The sequence below is a fragment of the Penaeus monodon genome, chromosome 33 (assembly GCF_015228065.2).
Source record: "Penaeus monodon isolate SGIC_2016 chromosome 33, NSTDA_Pmon_1, whole genome shotgun sequence".
In the NCBI taxonomy this organism is placed as follows: domain Eukaryota; kingdom Metazoa; phylum Arthropoda; class Malacostraca; order Decapoda; family Penaeidae; genus Penaeus; species Penaeus monodon.
The window spans coordinates 16,346,522-16,346,774 of record NC_051418.1 but is presented as its reverse complement, the minus strand read 5'-3'; positions in this window follow the sequence as shown (position 1 = coordinate 16,346,774).

Genomic DNA, 253 nt, shown 5'->3' with positions numbered 1-253 from the left:
AAAATCAACCCTCTGGCCAACCACAGCAAGTTAGCTAGACATGAAAGAAAAAAATATAACCTAGAAATTGTGCAGAAAGAGAATCAAAGAAGCTCAAAATACACACCGCTTTTAATCATGAGTCCGCTGCAGCGTTCACAAAGTGTGACTTTATCAACATATGGAGTGACTCGCGCCTAAACAAGAGCGCGGGCGTTCGATTGATTAAAAAGTGTAAATAAGTCAACAGCGTGATTAGCATTCTAAAAAAAGA